Genomic DNA, 7,450 nt, shown 5'->3' on the forward strand with positions numbered 1-7,450 from the left:
GCTGATGGGGGAGAACTAATCATATGGCAGAATTCTGACAGTTACAACAAAATTTATGTTCTAAAGTGACATCTTTAATGGTGTTTAATAGTTTTAATTGGATGTAGCTTAGCCATAGTTAGATAGAAAACACTAACTGGCTCAAAGACAATATAATACTATAATTTGCTAACTATTATTAAACATCTTCTGTAGTTCTCTGACATGAAGTATACAATATTCTTTAAATATCTGATGTGTCAGTCTCATGCTCAACTCTACAGAAATAACTGATTAGTCTTTTCTGTATTTTTCTAAAGCTCTTAGACCAATCTTGACGTCTGAAGTTAGAATTTAGCCAGTTACACCAGCAAAACCTCATGTATTAAATAAATCAGAATGTTAAACTTTATATAGTATTGATCCTCCAGGACTGGAATTTAACACCACAGATTAACCTCATCAATGTTAGAGTGAAGTCAGTAAAACCATAGCATAATTATATTAGTAATAAAATATGTGAGCTTTATAAGGCAAATGCAAATATATAGCCCAGAACTGTTTAACTAAAATGTGTAATAGTCCAGCTTTGTAAAATTATTTGCCTGTGAAAGTCCAGAAAATCAAATACCAACATCAGTTACTTTTTAATTCTTAATTCTGATTAGTAATTGCATTATTGCTTCCACTTTTCACTCGCAGTACAGACCATTTGTATTTAGAATTCGGTGTCGGAAGAATAACCACATATTTCTTTGTTCTTTCTGTTTTCGCTGCCTTGTTTATATTAGTTTGCCAATTAGAAACAAGACAGTGAACAGAATGAAAAATCAATGATAGTCTGTGAAAACTCTCCTGTATCAGAGCTATTACAGTAGCTTAAGTTGTGTCCTGTGATGCCAATTCACAACATTTTCTTTGCATGGAGAATGTATTTAACATTATAAACTTACACATTCTTTTATACAACTTTATAACTACTTTATCTCTGTAAAGCTGCTTTGAGATCATGTCCATTGTTAAAAGTGCTATACAGATAAAGTCATGACATTTATTTCTATAGCGTTTTTCACAACAGACATTGTCTCAAAGCAGCTTTACAGAATTTAACAGCTAAGGTGAACAATGTTTATTTATCCCTGATGAGCAGCCATGGTGACTGTGGCAAGGAAAAACTCCCTTATGTTATGAGGAAGAAACCTTGAGAGGAACCAGACTCAAAAGGGGAACCCATCCTCATTTGGGTGACATCAAGAGTATGATTATAGTCCTTAAACAATACAGAACACTGGAGAGTGAGAACTAACATGAGCACTGAAATGTAAGCTTATGAGTAATATCCTTTCTACAGTCTTATAAAAATGAATTGAATTTACTATTCAACATTGTCACAAAGAAGCTTTACAAATATCAGTAGATTAAAAAAAAAATGCATTAATTTGCCCCTGTAAGTTTATCCCTATAGAGCGAGTCAGAGGTGACAAATGGACAAATGGTGACAAAGCAGATTTAAAAGGGAACATGAGTGAAACATTAGATATTCATTCATTATGGTTTCATCATCAACTGTTCACTGAAGGACACTTAAGTGCAAAACTGTTTGGGGAATCAGTAGTTCTAAACCAGTGTAGTAAACTGTTACAATTAATTGCAGTCTTGAGCCACTTCCACGAATCCCAAATTGAACAATCCCAAGTTATCTCATGGATATTTAGGCTGGCCATCTAAAGCTGTTCTCCCCAGCAGTGAATGATTAGCCTGTATATAGAACTATGGAAAGATTGTGATTTTTTTGCTGCCACAGTGTTTTTTTTCAAACACTTGCTTGCAAAATTATTTTGATGTCTCCCACATCTGGCTCACAATCAGTGAACTGATTTACACACAAACTCTGATACAGATTATATATACACTAGTATATCAACTTCATCATTATCCTAGAAGTTGTAGACTAGGTTGAACTGGCGTTCATTTATTTCACATTTCATTTGCAGCTTTTACTGCAATTGCCACCATTATCTATTTCTTTCTCCATTTACTTGATTGCTGTGTTCGCTCCTGAGTGTTCATCTTCCCCAGAGCTCTCTGTAAAAGCGACAGTCATCTATTTGTTTCTGATGAAGAGTTGCTGAAATAGAAACTTTGCCCCTTTTGCGCTAGCCTGCTTTGGTTTCAGAAGCGAGCAAGCGGAGAGAAAACAACAGCAAGCAAGACTTCATTCTCCCCACTGGCATCACACATGCTCTCTTCTCTCCTCTCTCTAACATGTTTGGGATGTGTACCAGGAAGCAGCATGTGTCGCCTATGGTTGCAACCTGTTTTTAGAAGCCGGGGAAGAAAGATGGCAGGGGGTCCAGTTGTTTTTAATTAATAAAAGTCAGTGTAAAAGAGAATAGCTGATGCTAGATTCTCACAGGATCAACCTTTCAAGAGTCAAAGCTGAACACTGACGCTGCACAAATGTGGCTATAAATGTTGCTGATTGTAGTTTAGGTTATACATCTAAAAAAAAAAAAAAAGAAAAAAAAAAAAGAAAAAGAAAAACGCTGATATCAATTTTAATGTACTAAGGGCTATTTGGCTTGACATTTTATTTGTAAAACATTGCATCTATTATTATTTCCAATATTTTCTAAATAAATAAACATCTATTATAATATTCTAGTGTCTATTTTTTACATTTCTTTGTTCTTTATGACCACAGCAATAGAACTGGTGGAAGCAATTGTAAGAAACATTTATTAATAATCATTAATAATATTTGTTATGAATAATCCAAAACAGTAATCCAAAATCTAAGTGAACAAACAAACAAAGTCAGGTGATGTAAAAAAACAAACAAAACAAATCTAACTAAACCAGGTAACAGTGAATTGTAATTAGGTCAGTAACTAGATAGCAAAACAGAACAAAAAGTTGTAGTAATTTGTAGTGTCAGAAAGAACTGAGCAATAATTTGCAGTTTATTGGTAAAAACAGTCATTTGGTAGCATGATTACGTGTAAGTGTATAAATGAGAATACTTTTGCTCACTCAGAAGCTATGAGACAGTAAGTGCTGTAGATTGTGGGAGTTGGTGCTGGGAAATAGACTTTGTCTTGAACCTGACAGTTTGTTTGTTCCTGTAAATGGAGCTTCCCATCACTTAATAAACATAATTTCTTTTCATCCTGTAACTAGTGGCCTGGAAATACTAATTAATGGGTTTTGTTCTCCTCTAATTCATTTACAATTTAAGAATTATGGGTAGTTTTCAGTCTTTTCAGCTTTATTACCAACAGCTGTGGTTTTATAAAATATTTTGAAAGAGTATAGATAGTGAATTTGGAAAGAGTATAGATGGTGAACCAACTTTCACAACTTTTAGTTTTTCTTAGTCACTTGATGATGCCGGATTATGCTGCTTATTGGATCATAATTTTTGGGGTCCTGCTTCTGGTTGGAACCAGTAAAGAGGGTAATGTCCATTATGCAATTATAAAAATGTTTAGATGATGTGCACATTTTATTTAGTTTAATTATTTGTGGCTTTTTGAAATACATTTTTTTTAGCTCATATCCAACATTTCTTATGTAGTGTATACAATATATTTCGGTGTATACAAACAATATACAATAAACAAACAGAAATTCTATTTAAATGTAACAGTTTCTTTGTAGTACTTTCCACTTCCCCAATGGATACATTTACTTCGTTCTGAGAAGCGCTATAATAATTGGATGTGATCGCTTCCATCACTTCAGAGTTCGCATACAATGCAGCTTTTGAGCTATTGATGTTTTGACTCCACTCCCAGCATGAGAGCGCAGTGTATATTTAATTAAAACCAATCAAAGCCCAGACAGCATTTTTGATTCACACACTGTCAGCATGTATCAGCCAGGAAGTCTGCTTAAAGTGTGTGTGTTATAGTTTTATGAGCAATACTGAGTGATTTGGAGACCATGGTGTGTGTTTAACTGGTGCCCCATGGGGAGAGAAAGTAAACACCAGATGCCTCTTTGAGTTTGTCACCTGAATTCAAAGCATGCCGACACTTTCACCACAGCAGGCTATAATGCTCTGATCACTCTTAATACTTTAAAAAGTCAGATGTTACTAAGAGTGAAAGCTTCAAAGTGCCAAAGACACATTGCGTTGAGTTGAAGACGATGAAAATTATATGGAAATTTGTGATATAGTCTTTCACCATTTCACTTTTATGGGGATCAGTGCTGCAGGCCTTCTCAGCACATTAACTAGATTAACAGCATTCATAAACGGCATTAATAAAATGAAATCAGTGCAATCTGTCAGTGGCGATGGTAATAATTATGCAACCTCCAGCTGTACCCCTTTAAGGTTTGCGTTGTTCTATTTGAAGGGTTTGATGGCACTATTAAAGCAATCATCTGCAACAACATCTTCGTTATGGACAAGTAGCATTGCCTGTTTATCATATTGCACCTGGCAATTAGCATAACAAATCAACCCCCATAACTTTTTATTTGCTAAATGTATTTGCCAATTTTGTCAAAAGAAAGAAGGCACCTGTCTCATTTTGTCTTATTATTATTATTTTCCCAATAACAACCTGTCTCTCCATTGTATGCGTTTGACAGCCCTTAGTGCCAGTGTGATGTCTGTGCCGATCAATTCCATGAATTTCCTTTTTCTCACACATTAGCAGACTGCAAGTGTGTGTCCTTCAAATCTGAATTATATATAATTATTTCTGCTATTTACACAAAGTCATGAGTTTGTTTTTAATAAGTTGGGAGAACCTGTGTCACTGTTTGTTCATTGCGATTTTGGTCTATTTTAATGAAGAAGAAGAAGACAAAAAAGACCATGTTAAAACAGAACAAATATAACAAAATTAGAAGACAATAGAAAGTTAAGGATGTCTTACATTATCCAAAAGAAAGTGATGCAACAGTGCTCTAGTCCTTTAGATTGCTTAGCCCTCTCACCTCCTCAACTAACTAAGATGAGTCTTTTTACTAATACATCCTACATTTTTGTTGTATGGCTACATTGCATTCTAGAATTCGTAGAACAGAATTTGTGGACACCACTATTTCTACACTGTATATATACTATATGGACCAAAGTATTGAGACATCTAACTTTTCCTTCATTATGTCGTTTTTCTTTCACAAAGTTGGAGGCACACAAGTCTATAGTTTGTCTGTGGATGCGGTAAAATAAAATTCTGCATACACTTGAACTTGGAAACCCAAACCTGTTCCAGAATGGCAATGCCCCCGTAAACAAAGCAAGCTCCATAAAGACATGGTTTACATGGTTTGGAGAGAAAGATCTTGAGTGGCCTACTGTAGAGCTCTGATCTCAACCCTTCTGAACACCTCTGGGATAAATTGGAGCACTGACTGCACCCCAGGCCTCCTCACCCGACATCAGAACCTGACTTTACTAACACACTTGTGGCTGATAAACACAAATGTCCAGAAGCACACTAAAATATATATTGGAACATCTTTCCAGGAGAATGGAGGGGATTTTAAAAGCAAATTGGTACTAGATGTGGAATGTGTTGTTCAAAAAGGACATACCATATGTATGAACAGTTGTCCACAATCTTTTGACAATATAGTGTATATGACAGTAAAAGGTGGTATCAAAACCTTTAAGGACTAGTTTTGTAACATGCCAACAGCTGGCAGCACAATCAGTCAGTGTGCCAAAAGACATCGTCCTGTGTATATCGGGAGCTGTACAACTGGTGCTATTCTGACCACATGTGCACTCTGACACCGAGCTCTCCTCACACGTGAGTTTCTCGCCGGAAAACTTGATTTCACTTTTGTACGCACCCTAATCCCCAGAATTGGCTCCTGCAGACTTCGTCTTTTTCCGAAGATGTAAAAAACCCAGCTCAAAGTTCATCGTTTTGTCGTCATTGCAAAGATTCAACCTGAATAGCAGAAGGTGCTCGACACACACTTTAAAGAAAAGACTCCCAGGACATATTCCAGAAGTGGCAGGAACACTGGGAGCACTGTATTGCTGTGCAAGGAGGTTATGAAGGTGATAATGTGTAAATGTAAATAAATAAAATACATGTACTTTTGAGTAAACAGAGCTAGTCTCGACACTTTTTGATACCACCTAGTATATGAGAAGTGGCGATTGAAAAAAAATTTCAGGACCTAGCAGCAAAACCTATTATCTATTACTTACTGTGTTTTTGGAGAATGTTCCTATTAAACACCATTGTAACTAAGATAGCAGTGTCCCCCTGTGATATCAGAGTGGTGCACATCTGCTTATTTTTTTTTATAGGGATAACAGACAGCAGCAATCAACAACATAAAACCAGATAATTCTACAACAACATTTTTCATGTATTTCAATGTGCTTTAAAAATTAATTAATGCAAGATCATACGACGTATTTTTTAATTGTGGTGTTTCTAAAAAGTGCTCCCAATTGAAAGGAACTCAAAATTTTTACTAGTACAAGAGAAAAGACAATGAGTCAGACCTATAATTCTAATAAGAGAATGGAAATCAGATCTATGTATTACTGTATATGGAGTTGCCTGCTTTTTAATTAGATTTATAAATATTTATGACTTTTTCTGATTAGATTAGATTAGTTTAGAATAGATTGTTTCTGAATTGTTTCAGTAAAGGTATGTCCTATATATTTTCTTTAATAATATTAAACATTTAGTGATGATTTAATATTGAATGTCCAGTCATATGTGGTTATTCCCAAAACTGTTACCACAAAGTTGGAGGCACACAATTGTATAGGACGTCTTTGACTGCAGTAGCATTACATTTCTTCTTTAACTAAGAGACCCAAACCGTTTCTAGCATAACAATGCCCCCTGCACAAGAAGTGAGCTACAGGAAGGTATAGTTTGGATATAAAATGGGTTGTAGTGGAAGATCTTTAATGCCCCCAAGCATATTGAAAGATTTGGGATGAATTGGATCAGTGCCTGACCTTACTTGTGACTGTATTTGCACAATTATCCACAACCACACTCCAAAATCTAGTGGAAAATCTTTCCAGACGAGTGGATGTTATTATAACAGCAAATGGTGACTAGTGGAATGGAATGTATGAATCTTATTTTCAGTAAGCACCAATTATAAAAAGAATATGGTAGGCTGTTCTTGCTTGGTATAAACTTCAGCATTCTTGAGCAGGAGTTAATGAGCTTTAGATGAACTTGGAAGTAATACTCTTTAATGTCTCTTTATCCTCTTTCTCTCTCTCTCTCTCTCTCTCTCTCTCTCTCTCTCTCTCTCTCTCTCTCTCTCTCTCTCTCTCTCTCTCTCTCTTTCTCTCTCTCTTTCAGTAGATAAGTAGAGTTGGAAAAGAGGAAAAGGCTCATTTCTAGGACAGATTTCCTCTGTTGACCCCTGACATCTCATTTGCCCATGTCAGCCTTGTGGGGAGTACTGGAGCTGGCAGACATGTTTGTTCGCTTTTTGATATCTGTCCTTTATATGT

The sequence above is a fragment of the Silurus aristotelis genome (assembly GCF_946808225.1).
Source record: "Silurus aristotelis genome assembly, chromosome: 11".
Classification (NCBI taxonomy): domain Eukaryota; kingdom Metazoa; phylum Chordata; class Actinopteri; order Siluriformes; family Siluridae; genus Silurus; species Silurus aristotelis.